Genomic DNA, 16,205 nt, shown 5'->3' with positions numbered 1-16,205 from the left:
ACATCAGTCAGTTTTTGTAGTCATAATTTCAAAGAAGATCACATCAAAAGCACATGCATCACTGATTCTTTTGCTCGTAGTAGCTGGCCTTTTTCAGTGTGTCAAGCGCTTCTCTACTGTACTTGCGCTTGCCGAATGAGTGAGGGCAAGACTTCACCACTAGAATAAGGCTCTCCAGCGTCTCATCAGACAGACATGGTCAGTGCTGTGCTGTTTCACCCCATTTTGGCATTGAAAAAAACAATGCCAAACATGTGAATTGATTATAATTGATTTTTTTTTTACATTTTTTTTTATTTATGAAAATCGTAGTCTTGACACGGATAGCGGAATGGCGTATTTTTTGCCGAAAATCGTAATAAATTACGCCAAAATCGTAAGGGTAAACAGGTCTGTTGGTGATTGCATCGTAAATCTCAGACGTGGAGGTACGTGGTGTCATGCATTCTGTGCCTCGACCGAACAAAAGGGTGATTTTTTAAAATTTAATTACTTACTCTTAAACATCTTCACACAAATACCCGAACGCAGTTACATCCGGTCATGACAGGTTCGCAAGTGTCAAAGTAACTCAATGCGTACAGACTTATGTTTTGTCATAACTAGGGAAAAAGTTTGTTATGTTTTGTTCCCATGTTAATGATTTTTGTATTGCATTTTGTTGATAAATGTTGCTTCTAGCCTGGGACTAGTGCTTCACACTGCTTGGTTTGCGGACAAATTCAGTGATGGCTGACTCATGCAGTGACTCTCTTTGAAAAAAAAAAGAATGGAGTAAATAAACTAAAAGAAGATTGAAAGATTTAAAAAGCCAAAAAATTCGCCATGGCAGGGCTTGAATTTTCAATCACACGATGTTTTGTTCAGAGCACTTTACCACTGTGCCATGCACAAGTCATATCAGTGTGAGCAAAACAAAGGGCTGTCAGCTATTTTGAGAGCTGTAACTGGTGAACTGTGTTATGGGGCTCCATAACCTACTAGTCGGTTCCTGAGCTACTCCATTTAGGAAAACACATGTGCTTAGCAAACTCTCCGGTGATCAGCAAGCAATCAGTAATAAAGGGACCGGCTCCGATGTGCACATTTTTGAAAGAAAAGGGTATCATATTGCGCGTAAGCTGCATAACACACAAATCAGAATAAGCTGTCCATCCTGATAGCAGGATAAAGCCAAATGGAAGCTTGTCCTTGTAAAAGGTGTTCTCACTCTACCACACCACTTAAAAATCCTGACAGTTATTTTGGGAGAACGTCTATACTGTGAAGGAAATCACGAATAACACTGTAACAGGCAAAGTTTGACAGTGATATCCTCCACGCTTTTAGAGCGCTAACCAGAGATATAACGTGACATAGCAAAGTGTGTGGCACGCACTGTGAGTTCAGCTCACTGACCGGGAATAGTTGATGTTGTAAATCGCAACGAGGGTATTGTTACACTTTACCACTGTCCCTGGACATTGAGGGGTTGTCCAAGTAATCGGCCGGGAGGGAGGAAGCCCGGATAGATGCGACAAGAAAGCACTTAACAGGTAAATGGAATAAACATTCGAATATCGCTAGAGTGTTTATCGCATAAGTTGAATCGACTATCACTGTAAACTGTAAACATAGCAGACAGATATCTAAGAAAAGATGTCCGCTATTTATGTTGTGCAGTGCGTCGTATAACCGGTCTGAGAGGGAGATAGCGGCCAGATGACAAGTATGAAGGATCTGAGAAGCCGCCGAAGTATCATAACTCTAGACCAGCATAGCTGAAATGCGACGGGATTTCGCAAAGTTATTGCAAGGTTATGGTTGTCTGTATAGTTGGACCATAGAGGTCACAGGACGAAAGGATCTGAGTAGACCGAGGTCGCCAGTGGAAGGAATTAGTATTCAGATACATTTCCTAGTGAACGGCCATAGACGCTGTGTAATTCTGTGTATAAACAGAGTTAAAATATGTCTATAAGATATTTAAGTACATAAGATATGAGTGTTTAGTAGGCAGAGCAGACGGTGATTTGAGTCTGCCGGAATGTGAACTGAACTGTTTTTTTCTGACTACACACGAGCCGTGAGTCGATACCAGTAAAGTAGATATCGTGTGCCTGTGAGTTCACGGACTGTTTGTGTATTTCTCTACATTAGTGAAGGGTAGAGGGTTTTGTTAGTGAAATTGTGCACGGGATTGTAATCTCGCTTTGTTTTTGCATCCAAACCTGTGAGTACCTGATTTTTGAATACCTAAACTTTATGTTCATGATTGTGTGTATTTGTGTGTATGCTGTTATACCTGTATAATACAGTGGAGGGAACCTATATTTGGAGTTGTGTTTGTTCCTGTATGATAGCGTACTAACGCATTTGCATTCATTCACATCTACTCCGGGCACCGTTGAATGGGGTTGGGGGTAGGGAATAGGGGATGAGGGGAATAGGGCATTCGGACGGTAAATCCCTGCGTACGAAAAAAGAACTTCCTAAATGATAAACGTGTTATTCAGGGTCCCCACTGGTTTTCAGAAACAAAATTCCATGACTTTTCCATGACTTTCCATGAGCCTCAATAACATTTTCCATGACTAGATCCACAGGTCGCCATTTCCGAACACGCAAACTTTTTACGTCTTGTCACTGCCAGTCTTGACACTGGCTTGCTTTGCACTGAATTTGAGTCAGTTTCTACGCAGTGTCTCTTCAACAAGCAAGTCAAGCATTTGCTACGCAGTCAGATTATCGGTAATGTTTGCTGGTCCTGTCATTTCACTAAACTGGACCAGCCACTGTTTGTATCCATCTGCACTTTCGTAAATTCCGTTTTGTAACCGTCACTGTGACTTGACGAACAGTCATTTTTTTCACCGCGATACACAGTTCATTGCGAAGATCTTCCTTGGTAATTCGTTCCAATTCCGCATACTTTTTGTTGTCAAGAAACATCTCGAAAGAAAGTTTCAAACTCATCATCCTCCATCTTGCTTGTCAAAGCGCTAAAGTACTTTATCGATGCAAAAACAAAAGCAGAAAACTTCGACGAAACCGACTCAAATGCAGCGCAGACGACACGACGAGATAACGGAAGGAAGTGAGCCTCGCTTTGGCTCAAGTGCCGTTAAAAATACCGTTATTCTTGTATGCAAATACGAACGAGAAGTTGGTCATACGAACAAGCCTTGTGCTGGCGACGCAAATCGTTGCTGGCTGGCAAAGGGGGGGGGGGGGGGGGGGGGGGGGGGGGGGGAATGGCTGGGCGACGAAAATAGCCGCTGGCGTGCTAAAGGTTAATTTTTTGTTTCTTTCTTATTTTTGTTAAATTCCATGACTTTCCAGGCCTGGAAAATTAAAAATCAAATTCCATGACTTTCCAGGTTTTCCATGACCTGTACGAACCCTGGTTATTGGTCAGCCTCAGAAGTGAGAATGAAAAACATCATATTGCGCAAACTTTAAAAGTCGAAGTCTGACCATAGAAGCTGGTGCAGCGCTTGGCGTCTCATTCTATAATGTTATCATTTGTGTTTTAACCTTTCAGATCTGACATCAAACACTTACACAGCTTTGGACATTCTGCATTACACTTTTGGGGGGGGGGGGGGGGGGGGGGAATGGCTGGGCGACGAAAATAGCCGCTGGCGTGCTAAAGGTTAATTTTTTGTTTCTTTCTTATTTTTGTTAAATTCCATGACTTTCCAGGCCTGGAAAATTAAAAATCAAATTCCATGACTTTCCAGGTTTTCCATGACCTGTACGAACCCTGGTTATTGGTCAGCCTCAGAAGTGAGAATGAAAAACATCATATTGCGCAAACTTTAAAAGTCGAAGTCTGACCATAGAAGCTGGTGCAGCGCTTGGCGTCTCATTCTATAATGTTATCATTTGTGTTTTAACCTTTCAGATCTGACATCAAACACTTACACAGCTTTGGACATTCTGCATTACACTTTTGGGTGAGTAAATGTTACAACCCTCTTAAAGGCACAGTAAGCCTCCCGTAAACCATCAGAGATACTGTCAGGCTTTTACACACAGTACAAACACCCTTCCATTTGAACACTCACCGAACGGGAACATCCTAGGTGCCCTACGTAAAGAATTTATTTTTCGGATTGAGACCATCTTAATCGGACCCATCCTGAACTCAGGTCAAAAAGGAGTTACTTCCCTTCAACTGGCGATAGCCGTGGAGCGATGATTGTGCGTTTGAAATAAAGAAGAGCTTTACATATTATACAACAAGAATTGGAATTCTCTCACCCAGTTGAATAGTGAGAGGATGACAGGCGAAAAATCCACGAGTAAGGTTGCTCCCAAAGTCTGTGGAAGGAGTAGCAAAAAATGTGACGTGCACACATGTTGCTGTTGAAGTCGAGAATGACTACAGAAAACCGGTTAACAGCCGCAGTGCATTACTGTATGGGAGATAACTATAGCCGCACTACGACGGCTCAGAGCAACTGTCTTGCTCATGTTACCTCCCTTTAACCGTAAAGACAGGCAGCGATTTCGACAGATGCAAACATAATTGTAGTCTATTTGCTATATATGTGAATTGGTATTGGTATACAAATAAGTATTGGGTAAGAATATGTAATTTAATGTAACCGGTTATAACGTAGATCGGTTATAAAATACATTTGATTTTCTCCCGGCCAGCGCTGTTCTTATTTATCACTAAAAATGAATCAGATATAACGTAACTGGTAATAACGTAGATCAATTATAATGTATATATTTGTTGTTCCCACGCCAGAAAAAGAACAGGTTAGAACATATAATTCAGACATCATAATTTGTTTCGCTTTTGTTTGTTTGTTTTTCAATGTTGTGAACTTTTGTCAATTCCCGCACAGTCGGAATCGGTTATAACGTACCTCAGGGGAAACGTTTTTTTATACGTTATAACCGGTCTATGTTATTCCGTTTGTATGGCCATGTTGGGTTTGATGCGTGCATGCCTGGTTTTCTCCTGTAGATGGGTGTCGGCACAGAAGGTCTGCCCGCTGTCCTCAGCCAACATGCTCCGTCTTCATGGCAGCTCAAATTTTTTATCGAGGTTCTCTCCTCTAGATCCGCCGTGTTTCGCCTAGGGGCTTTCGCTGCCTAGTTGATAGGGTCACCTCGTAGAGGATGTGGTCATAGACCACGCACGGTCGGTCTTGGGATAGGGAAACGTTATGCTAGTCCGGAGGGATTACGCCACAATGGCCACCTCGCGAAGACCCAGGGTCCTAGACTAGGGAGGTCCAAGGGGGAGCACCGGGAGGGCTACACCTCTACCCGCACCTCCAACACAATCCCTTCCCCTGGTAGCTTCATCCCCAAGGAGGAAACAAAGCTACCTGCAACACCCCGTCTATGTTATAATCGGTTAGATTGGTTATAACGTAGATAAGAGGAAACAATACGTTTTAACTGGTTTTTAACGTTAATATTGTAAAATGTGGTCAAATAGGTATTGTTTTCTATTGCATACCGCCCATACGTCATATTCGTCCTATCATTGAACTTTTCATTTGAGGGTACTGTCATAATCGGATATGAGAGAGAGAGAGTGAGAGAGAACACATTCTTGAAAAGATTTTGGTAGAAGACTATCAATATATAGCTCAGTTAATGGCAAAACACACATGACCACAAATAATGCAAATAAGCAATCATGTTGGCAGTAAACAGCAGGCTATGATATGCATGTTAAAAAAACACAAAAGGGACATCATATTTAGCGGAAATTACACAAAATGCCATGATGGAACTAATTTGTTTTACTGTGACGCCTCATTGCTTGGTTCAACTTAAATCAGCACTCATGCCTGCATGGGAATGAGTAAAAGTGGTGTGGGCGTACTGACGGGAACATTTTGCGTTTTAAGCATTTTTATGGGCACACGGAGGCTCTTTTCTTACACAATTAGAAAAGGACTTCGTCGTATTTACGACGAAAGGTGTAGTCATTCCCAGGCCTGAGCATTGATTTGCCTTATTGCTTTCAGAGGTACAACGCTTTCATTGGCCATCAAAAACCCTGGCAGAATTAAATCCAAAAACGAAGAGATGCAGCCAAGTTCGTTCCAAAATTCAGAATAAAACAAGTCGCGTAAGGCGAAAATACAATATTTAGTCAAGTAGCTGTCGAACTCACAGAATGAAACTGAACGCAATGCCATTTTTCAGCAAGACCGTATACTCGTAGCATCGTCAGTCCACCGCTCATGGCAAAGGCAGTGAAATTGACAAGAAGAGCGGGGTAGCAGTTGCGCTAAGAAGGATAGCACGCTTTTCTGTACCTCTCTTTGTTTTAACTTTCTGAGCGTGTTTTTAATTCAAACATATCATATCTATATGTTTTTGGAATCAGGAACCGACAAGGAATAAGATGAAAGTGTTTTTAAATTGATTTGGACAATTTAATTTTGATAATAATTTTTATATATTTAATTTTCAGAGCTTGTTTTTAATCCGAATATAACATATTTATATGTTTTTGGAATCAGCAAATGATGGAGAATAAGATAAACGTAAATTTGGATCGTTTTATAAATTTTTTTTTTTTTTTTTACAATTTTCAAATTTTTAATGACCAAAGTCATTAATTAATTTTTAAGCCACCAAGCTGAAATGCAATACCGAAGTCCGGGCTTCGTCGAAGATTACTTGACCAAAATTTCAACCAATTTGGTTGAAAAATGAGGGCGTGACAGTGCCGCCTCAACTTTCACGAAAAGCCGGATATGACGTCATCAAAGACATTTATAAAACAAGAAGAGCAAACGCTCGATCGAGTCACTTTCGCAGTTCTGAATATTATATGAGGCATCAGATGGACAGGAAGAAATTGCTATTCACAACACAATGAGTCACGTTCACATAAAATTTGAGTCCGGTCACTTTTATAGTTTCCGAGAAAAGCCCAACGTTAAGTTGTGTGTTGCCGAACAGAAAAGGCTAGTTATCTCCCTTGTTTTTCTGATAACGTTCGTAAAAGGCTACAGATGTAAATACTTTGATGTAAAGAATAATCCTACAAAGTTTCAATCACATCCGATGAACTTTGTCAAAGATATAAAATGTCTAATTTTTCCTTTGACGCTGACCTGTGACCTTGAAAAAGGTCAAAGGTCTACGAAACCATCGTTAAAGTGTAGAGGTCATTGGAGGTCACGACTAAACAAAATATGAGCCCGATCGCTTTGATAGTTTCCGAGAAAAGTCCAACGTTAAGGTGGTGTCTACGGACGGCCGGCCGGACGGCCGGCCGGACAGACTAACACTGACCGATTTCATAGTCACTTTTTCTCAAGTGACTCAAAAAATGAAAAAAACGTTCGGGGATTTCATACCCAGGAACTATCATGTCAAATTTCATAAAGATCGGTCCAGTAGTTTAGTCTGAATCGCTCTACACACACACGCACACACGCACATACACCACGACCCTCGTTTCGATTCCCCCTCGATGTTAAAATATTTAGTCAAAACTTGACTAAATATAAAAACAAGAAAAGGTAAGTTGTAGGAACGTTTGTTATTGACAACAATACGTTACATTCACAGAATGTTTTACCCAGCAGACCTCGCTTGTGTCTTCTCCGCAAGCAGCAGAAATTTTTACCAGATAAGTCTTTTTCCGTTTTATTTGTGTTTGTTTGTCTGTAAACTTAAACGACCACAACGGTCAAAAAGTTTGTGAATGTAACATATTGTGTTGTCAATAACAAACGTTCAAACAACTTACCTTTCTTGTTTTTTTTATCCTGAGCGAATTATTTGCAGAAAATGTCAATTAAAATACATTTCAAGCATTAAACAATGTACGCATAGATTGAAACAATGGTTTAAATATATGTGAAATATCAAAATCATCACTAACATTGCTTCAAGAAAAAAATAAATCTGTAAGCCTTCAAACACAAATCTGTTTAGGTCTCTCAATCACATGCACTTTTATGTCCTATTTCAGGTATCTCAAGTTCAAAGTGACTGTAACTCAACTGAAGGGAGAAATTCAAGACTCAGGTGCTAGCTGCCAGTAAAATTGTACTACCCAAACAACACCAATGATGTGCAAGTTCGTTGCTTTTCTTGCCATCGCTTATCCAGTACTGTTCAGCGGTGTGGTCACCACTGCTGACACACCAAAGTGCCAAGAAGACTTACCAAAGTATAATGACTGCCCTGTGATAGGCATTGACAAGAACATAAACCAACACTGTTGTGACAACCGGAGTCTGATCTGTATCAATCACTATGACAAACTTTGGTTCCAACACATCTACACAGAGTGCTCAGAAGACATGCTGATCCCCAAAGGCCGTTACTTAGACGTACCGTCAACAGGAAGTGGAATCAGAGAAAGAATCCGTACATGTGAAGCTGGCCGCTACGAACCAAATGACAGGATGGCCTCTGAAGTTCGCCACAACTACTGCACAAAGACCAAGACCAACTGCACCAAGGAAGGGCAACAACCTCTGTGTCGAGGGGGCCCAGCGGCTGATGACCAATGCATCTGCACAGGTGGCTACCACCCTGAAGGCTGGCCCACACCGCCGGACAAGTGCAAGCATGGATTTGGTGAAGACGACATCTGCCCCTGTGTCCCTGCAGAGTGCCCTGTGAACACTACGAGAAACATCAACTACTCCAGTGGAGGGATGTGCGATTCCCAAACAATCCACATCGACTACAACTGCCACAAAACAAGCGCCGACTCTACCTCCTCTACTGAAGCAACCCCTTCGATGACCACAGAAGACAAAACGAATGAGAAATCAAATCCTTCTCTCCTCTACCTCCTTTTTCTCATTCCAGTCATTCTTGGTCTTATGTTCATCTTAACAATATATAGATATTGGAAACCACTAAAAGAGAAAATGAACAGCCTGATAAGGCACAAACCTCAAGACGAAGACAAATCACCCTCAGACCCGGAAAATGCAATGTTACCTAAAATTTAGTTTGATTTTACTTATCAGTGCAGGGATCGCTTGCTTTTAATGCCAAGGAGTCATAGACGAGTCGCATCATGCTTATCTCGTTAAAAAAAAAACAGTCCCTATTACCATGATGAAAACACAATAGCTGTTGATAAAAACACAGCAAGCCATGTAGTATTCTGTTTATCCTAAATACTGTACTTACGTGCATTTGACTTAAAATGTCCCGCAGTCGAGGCACACAAATTGCAGATGATTCTTTTAGAACCTCGATCTCTTCCAAAGCCTTGTGCAATCTTTAAAGGAAAGAAACGTCACTTTAGAAAGTGTAGCGTGACATATGTTAGTTCTAAAAAACTCTTCCAGGGGAAACAGCAGGCGCAAAAGTGTCTCCATGACGTTTGTGATCTCTGTGACTTTGGCATCATAAGCAGTGAAAAAGCAGGTCCCTGCCAGACTAATTCGACACGGCCTCATTTACATTATATACACATGTCATGATGTGTGGTTGGAACGATATTATTATCTCATGAGTGGTCTCTCTCGCTTTAGTAGGATAATCATGCTTATGCTGGATTATTAGCTTGTCTTTTTGTTATTTGTGCTTCAATCTTTTTGTTGTCCCCAGTGAAGGAAAGCAAAACTTTTGCTTCTTTAATAATCTCATCCATGTGCAATCATTGGCATTATTCATTTTACATTATAATTATTGGTAACAAGGCTTTTTTGCTTTGTTTTTATGTGTGTTTTTTGCTCACTTCTGGTCAGTTGAATTTTCAGAAATCACACTATTCTAAAGGGAAGGGTTTAATAGCCAGGCAAAAATTCAGTAACTCAAGCCTAGTCCCACAGTCTGAGGTGAATTCAGCACAGTATTGCAACAGCTATAGAGTGAAACTTTAGTCAGTGTGTGTGTAATCATTAGATCAAAGCTTATATTGATGTAACCATCACAGACCCACCACCAAGCTTGCCTTGTACTTATCTTGTAAGAATATATATTATCATCACAAATAATCATAATAACCATCATTCCATGTATTTGAACCGTCAAACGTTCCCTTTAAGTTTTATTTGTGTATGTGAACTTCCAGTGTTCCAAGTGCATTTCATGTCTGTTTTCCGAAAATGTTCAAATCTATTTATAACCTGTTGCTCCGCCGTCTTCCTGCAAAATATGTTGGTGTTACTTAAAGTCTTTCAATGTTAAGGATGTCAGCGAAAACCTGAGTGTTTCCTTCTTTTTCAAAGAAACTAATTAATCAAACTTAGCTGAGATTCTTAACTGTTGTGGTTTACACTACAGTCTGTTTCTTTATGTCATCGCCTTTATACAGACCTTATGACTGTTAAGTGTTACTTGTACTTGTAGATATAGCATTGTGTAAAGGATAAAAGTGCATTAGTTACTGTGTGTAGCTTTCAACTACAAACACCAACCGTGAATTATTAGTTTCAATTGTTTATAAAATTTACTGTTTCATTGTGCAGGGATGTTGCTACAAATTCATACCAATATGACAAATGTCCTGAGTTCTTCAGCATCAATAGGACATTTGACCGCTTTCAGAAAGTGTAATAGGACATTATGAATTTGCGCCAAACAGCTTATAACACATTCCATGGAATTGTTCCAAAGTCATGCACCCACACACACTCGCACACACACACACCCACGCGCGCGCGCTGTAGAACACACACATAATATAGTAAATACATCAACACAGTGTGCGTATAATGTTGTATTTGTTTAGTTTCAAAGAAACCACAAAAAAGAAACCAACATGAACAACTTCAGAGCTCTTACTTTGATTACAAACTGCATGATTTGGATAAAAGTTGAAAAACAAAATGATCGGTTTATATCTAATGCTGATCTTTTGCAGGCTTTAGTTTCGTATCGAAAACAAAAGCAGACGACAAATTTAGTCAGTCGGAGTTGTCTCCCGTACTCCTGTAGCATGCACTGATCTAAAAAATAATCCACTAGATCAGTGCGCTGCACCGAGACGGTTATACCCAAACGGGGCATACCGCAAATGGTTCGGGAATTCCGGACAAAAGAAAAGATCCGCATGCGGCACTGGCAACTTCAGTGTCAGCTGAACAGGAGAGCGTTCGGTCTTTTAGAAGATTTGTATCTTGAAATGAAAATTAACGAATATCGCGCTGTCCGAAGGAATGGAGTACATATCGGACAATGACCACGCTCAGGCTAAAACGATAGGACATCTGACCGACATGCGGCAATGTGAATCGGACATTTGGGGATTTTCATCGTTATATGTCTGATGTCCGACGCCTAACGACATCCCTGATTGTGTTTGATTATAACTCTGTAATTCCATAAGAAAAGTGCTCTGGATCTGAAAACATATATATGTATACAGTATTTCCAGTCCTAACATTGTACTGATATTCTCAGTGTCAAATGAGTTGAGCCTCAACCTGGTCATACAGTGTAATCACTTTTTTGGTAACACCATCAGGGTTTTGTTGCAACTGCGTGTACCCCTACTTTCAAGCTACACATCAAATGTCAGCTCAATGGAACTCATTGTCTCCCAGGTACGGATATATCCGTACCCTATACTCACATGGCTCTATCTGACCTGGTGCGGATATATCCGTACACACAGTCACTTCAGTCGCTTCCTGTAACGTCGATTTATCAATATGAAGCTTGATCAATATGATTGATTGATTTAACGCCTGCATTCCAGCGTGTTGATACACAGTTCTACACAGTTACTACAATTCTGAGTGACCTGATGCAGCACAGCTAGTCTCGGCTAAAAAAACCTTGGTCAACATAGGTCAATGTAAAGTGCTTGGAGCAACAGGACTTGGGCAATAGAGAAGCTATTCATTACCATGATTTACCTTCAGATCCCAATACACAGTTCTTCGCAATTTGTCAAAAAGTCAAGTTCAATCAAATCGCATTTCTGCATCCTTACATGTACGTAATCGTTGTATTAGTGACTTAAAGTGCTGCTGTCAAAAACTAATAGTATACTCTTGTTGCGTTTTGTTTTTTACTCTTGACAGTGCCACTGCTGTGTACTTGTAGTTAATTACAAAAACTTGAAAAAATTAATTGAGGAATGGGAGCCAGCCTTCCCAGATGTCAGGTTTCACATATCGCCAAGTACATGTCGATGTATATTCTGAGTGACATATCAAGTAATTGAACTGCTGGAATATTTTCCCCTATAAGCCAGTCTATTTATCCTTTGATCTATATGCACATATTTGTTTAAGTTATTTTGCTATGGGTATGTTTACTTATTATCATGAAAGCCAGATTGATCAGGTGTGCATGTGCCTCTAGTCTACGGTGCTTTTTTCTTCTATTTCCAGGGTCTATACTCCAATGTATTGAAATGTTAACAATAGGCAACCACAGGGTTAATTTCTTTCACTGGGCTAATGGGATGTGAGGGTAAAAAAATTAGCCTTTTTGTCTCAACAAAATACCTGTACGCAATTTTTGTCTTTTTCTTGCTTTCAAAACCCATGCATGCTACCGAGTAATATTTTTGTATGAAAAAAGAATTCTTTTATGAGGCTAAAAAAAAAAAGTCTGTTTACGGTAACATAGGCAACAAAAATAGGGTCGGTAGGTCGAGATGGTTGTTTTTCCCCTCCAAAAAAACATATTTTTAAGTTATTTTGCCAAAAAACAAAGACTTTTTTCTTTTTCTTTCCCCCCCCCCCCCCCCCAAATGTCAAAAAAAAAGTCTAGGGACGCGCGAAAAAATAGGGTCGGTCGGGATACCGTAAACAGACTATTTTTTTGGGGGGGGGCCTGATTTAAAAATGTTTGTGTAACAAGCTGTCAATTTATTATTTAGATTTTAAAAGTTTGGTCTAGCGCCAAAACGCACCGTCCGATTTTGTTATCAGACAATCCACAAAATTAATTATTTGAAAATTGCTCACTTTTTACGTAGGGCACCTAGGATTGTTCAAAAGCGGTGAGTGTGTAAATGAAAGGGTGTTTGTACTGTGTGTAAAAGCCTGACAGTATCTGTGATGGTTTAGCGAGTCTTATACTAATAATAATACGAGAATTTATAACACGCCCATATCTCACTGGGTAATACATACCTGTCAAGTCTTACGTTTTTCGCGTAATTCTTACGGAATTTTGATGTTTTTTAAGTCTTACGGCGTATGCCGAAGATCTTACGGTTTTTACAAAACAATTTGGTCAAATAAAAAAAGATTGCAAAGGTTCGCCCGAGAACAAAGTAACAGCTACAAAATCTCGCGGTAACTGATCCGGCGGAAGTACAAGGCAACGCGCATGTGCACACCGTCAGCGCGATCTGACAGAGTACTGTGCGACCACGCTTGACCACACGCGACCTCAAATTAAAGCAGTTACATGTACTATTGTTGTTGTTCTCGGTATCTTCAAGGTATTTTCTCACGTTGTGCGAAGTTTTAAGCCATAGAAATTAAACTAAGGGAGTTGTGATGCATTTTCAAAGAGCTCGCGATCGAAAGCGAAAGGAGCCGGATTTCTGTCACATCCAATCATGTCGGACTTGTTTTTAGAACACGCGCGACCTCAAACTAAAGCATTTACATGTCATATTTTTGTTGTTCTAGTATCTACACAGTATTTTCTCACGTTGTACCAAGTGTGAAGCCATATAAATAAAAATAAGGGCGTTTCGTGATGCATTTTCGAAGAGGTAGAGAGCGAAAGTTAGCACCGGATGTTTGTCACAACCGATCATAATCATATACGACTTGTTTTTAGAATATGCGCGACCTCAAACTAAAGCATTTACATGTCATATTTTTTTGGATCTGGTATTTGTCCTTGATTGTTGAGATACACATGAGTTTTTGGCTTGTAACTTGTGTGTTTTACATGTTCTGTTTGGCTAAAACGTTCTCTTTTGCACATTGTGGTTGGGGTTTCCATTCATGATTGAATCACTGTGCTCAATGAATGAATGTTGTTAAAACACACTTGTCTTGTGCTTTTACTATCATGTGGTGTTTTTGTGCATTCTGGTAACATTTTTGTGAAGGGTGTAAATGTGTGACTGCCAGGTTGGACGTGTGCCGTCTTTGTACAAGTTTAGGTGATTCTCGGTACAATTTACATTTAAACATGCTTTGCATTTCAAAATTACATTAAACAGTGCAGTTCAGTGTTGAAAAAAGTTTGTTTTTTGATTATGGGTGAAATAAGGCTGATTTCTTGTTTTTGTGTGAGTATGTGTGCATGTATTTAGTTCTTGTGGTGATTAATCTAACGACTTCTGCAGTTTTGCACGTTGTCTTATGCTTTTTGGTGCAAACTTATGGTTTTGTGAGCAACATCTTATGGTGAGAGTCCACAAGAGCTTGACAGGTATGGTAATATTATATATAATATAGGTTGGGTATAAAGAAACTTTTTGTTATTTTAATCAAAATCTTCCACCTTTGTTGTGAACTGTTTATATTATGATTGGGTGAAAATTCCTAAAGTTACTCAAATTCTGATCACTTAATTGTTATTGTTATTGTCAAAATTGTATGCTGTACATGTATTAACTTTTACTAAAAGTGTACATGGTACTTAATTGCTCACTTATGCACAAAATGATATGTATCAACAGGGATGGCCAAATCTCAAAATTGTAACTCGCCAGCCAGAGAGTCACTGCAGCCCAACAGAAATTTCCCTGGCCCGTTTGATACCACAGTTGATCTGCAGTGTTTATATGGCTTTAAAACTTGATATTACAACCAAAAGGGTCGCATTTGACCAGAATTTCATTGGCCAGCCGGGCGATTTGCCAGGCGTTTTTTTACTAGCCCGGCTGATTTTTAACTTGCCCCTGGCGACCGGGCGGACGATTTGGCCATCCCCGATCAATTAAGTGAATGACATTGTTGAGCAGAATGTTGTATCCAAGGTTTGCCCTGACACAAAGTTTGCTTATTCAACACATTTATAAACTTGCTGACATGTACCTATTGTGCCTTTTTTTCTCCTCCAATGCTAATTCTTTGTTGAAAACGGAATACCTTAGGCTTTCAGGCAATACATCAAATGCACCGCTGCTGTTCTGTGATTATAGTATCTCGGACAATGAAAACAACTCTTTCAGAAAAGGTTGTTCTGGTATGCAATTTTAAGTCAGTACACATACATGTACCTGGTGTGCTTTCTTGAAAGCTTATTAGCGCAATCCCTGCTTGCCTAGATGGGTTTTTTGGGTCAATTTTTCAAATGTTACATGTTGATGTATGCACTGTGCTGGTCACATAAAATAATCAAAACGTATGTACAATTCTGTGAAATGTATTTGAGCAGTCTGATCTGAGAATGTGAGATGGTGATCGAACCGAACTGTTTACTTGAGAACGTCAGTAATTGCCTTAACCATATGTGCCATAATCTGCTTATAAACATTGGTTCATGTTTAGATTCTGATGTGGTTATTTTATTGCCAAAATCATTCACTTTGGCCGTAAATTCATATGTTATTCGTCTCATCTGTCAGTCAGCCCCATTTCTCCTTCAGAAGAACATTTTGAAAGGTTGGGCTTACAAAGTTCTCCATTTCCCCTAAATCTAAGAGCAGACAAGATATAAATGTAAAAAAATCCCCAGGGCAATTATATATATTTAAACGTACTTATAACCTTAGTCATGATTTAACTCCTATTTTTTCTTTCTAGAAATTGTTTTGTATTACTTACAAGTTACAATGTATTTAGAACTCTTTTAAGATACAATACTCATATAATCATTTTATAGTTGCTGATTTTTTCTTTGGATGCATGTTTTGTACAGGCGAGAAACGCTTGCAGCCAGCCATTTCAGCATTTGCTTGGCAAGTTAAGTGAGGGTGTGAAATGATCTTGTGCTTGCAATAGCATGCTTGTGCTATAAGGCAAGAATTAAACGTGACTGGTTCATACAAGAAAAGCAAATTTGCAATCTTTTTGTGAACGGCCAATGGGGTTTTTAGCGGTGCAGATGCCAGACTTTTGCGAGCATTTCCAGAGGGATGCTTGCCTATTCTTGCCAAATCCTCCGAGAGAGCTATATTTAAGAAACACTACTTCCTCACTTCACTCGCCTTGTATCTGGTGGATGCATGCGAGTTGAACACTGAAAGTGCTGTTACAGTGTTAGTCTTACATTTACATATTACAAGTTACATACTGTACATATGTGAATGTCATGTCAATAAAAGAACAACAGTTTCCAGTGCTAACTTTATTCATATTTACTGAATTTTGTCTGACAGCAAGAGCGGA

The 16,205-nt window shown here is 39.7% G+C and overlaps 1 long non-coding RNA gene across 1 annotated transcript; it reads left to right on the top strand.

Annotated features, from left to right (window-relative positions):
- Window positions 1–3,622: 3,622 nt before the first annotated feature.
- On the top strand, window positions 3,623–16,167 carry LOC138980389 (uncharacterized). The gene is made up of 2 exons (XR_011460316.1): window positions 3,623–3,938; window positions 7,949–16,167. It is a non-coding gene; the product is annotated as an uncharacterized lncRNA (long non-coding RNA).
- Window positions 16,168–16,205: the final 38 nt, after the last annotated feature.

The sequence above is a fragment of the Littorina saxatilis genome, linkage group LG11, assembly GCF_037325665.1.
Source record: "Littorina saxatilis isolate snail1 linkage group LG11, US_GU_Lsax_2.0, whole genome shotgun sequence".
Classification (NCBI taxonomy): Eukaryota; Metazoa; Mollusca; class Gastropoda; order Littorinimorpha; family Littorinidae; genus Littorina; species Littorina saxatilis.
This window is presented reverse-complemented; position numbering and strand designations above follow the sequence as displayed.